Genomic DNA, 1,515 nt, shown 5'->3' with positions numbered 1-1,515 from the left:
TATATATATATATATATATATATATATATATATTGGAAGAAAGAGAGAGAGATTTATGTGTGTATAATTTGTGTGTATATTAGATTAATATGTAACTGCAAAATATGTAAATGCGTGTATATTTTTCATCCAGTTTGACTTTAGTTTAAATAGTTTTGGTTCTGAATAAATATGTGTAATCTGTCTGAAAGGTCACGAGCATTGTGAACATATGATTAAAATGAGATCTGAGAACAGAACAGCAGCTGTCTGATCTGTGGTCTGACCCAAGATGGCCACCCTGTAGGCACGTCAGCCTAGCGGCCGGCAGCGTCCAATGGGGCATCTACGTATATGATGTCTATGAAGCGGATCCTGTATTATTTTAAAATAAGAGGAAGGGGCGGAGCTATCTCGATGAGTGAACGGATCCAGTTTGGATTACTGCGCGGCACAATTTTGCAAGGACGGAGCACAAAAGGAACGTAGTCAGTGTGAAGCTGGCTTAAGAGTAAGGGTTAAGGTTGCTTTATGCTTGACGCATGTACATCAGGCACGGAAATGAGACGTGCGGACACAACATTTGCTGCATTTATGCTCGTGCAGCTTTTCCTCCAATGTAGCACTGCTGTCCTAGACTCTAGAGGGCAGCATTGTGCTCCTACAGCAAGCGTGGTACACCCCACTACACATATAAGTAGAAAACAGTGGTTTCCAACATTTAAGTCTCTTAATTTCTTTCAAGAGTAACGACAATTTCTGTCCAGGAATTGATAACAATTTGTTATTGAAGGTAATATATTGATGCCTATATATATGAACCTCCGACAGATGGAGCCTTTGCTCATTCACCATGTTTTTCCGAGTGGGACTGTCCACGTAATTAGAGCTTTTCCTAGGTGTGCGGAAAATAAACTTTTGGCGGCGCAGAGAGGCGTGGCAGCCAAAGTGACATAAAATGGCCGTGCAGACCTTGGGGATGTGTCAAGCATAAACCAAGATTTAGGGGTGTTGGGGCTTTTTGATGTTAGTTGGTACTTACAGTTCTCTAAGCTTCTTTAAGTTACTGTGCCTCAATGGACAGAGTAGCCATCTTGCAATGCAAAAATCATTTGGTCGTTATAGCTTACTCCTGGCACATGTTGATCTGCCCCTGGGCAAGGCATTTCCCCTACCAATCTGTGTATCATATATGAATGTATGTGTTTGGGAAGAAAAACATGATTCGCTTATAGAGGGGGAATAAAATGTAACAGAGAAAGTTTCTATGAAAAAGAAAGAGTTGTTCAGGGTTTAGGAAATAAGAAAGGATATATGAAAAGTGAGGCTGGTAGGGGTGACCTTGAGATCTGAGTCAAGATACATAACACTAAGGGGCACTCACATGCATTAATGTAGTAGACGTGTTATATTGAGGCTCCGTGCTGTCTACTGAACTTCATAACTTTATCGCTACAACAACTCTTAACTCTTTTGCCCACCTGCCATGTCTACTGTTGTGGGAAGCTGGCAGCTTGAATTTTAACTGAGACCAAA

The sequence above is a fragment of the Fundulus heteroclitus genome, unplaced genomic scaffold (genome assembly GCF_011125445.2).
Source record: "Fundulus heteroclitus isolate FHET01 unplaced genomic scaffold, MU-UCD_Fhet_4.1 scaffold_109, whole genome shotgun sequence".
Lineage (NCBI taxonomy): Eukaryota > Metazoa > Chordata > Actinopteri > Cyprinodontiformes > Fundulidae > Fundulus > Fundulus heteroclitus.
Note: the sequence above shows the minus strand (reverse complement) of the source record.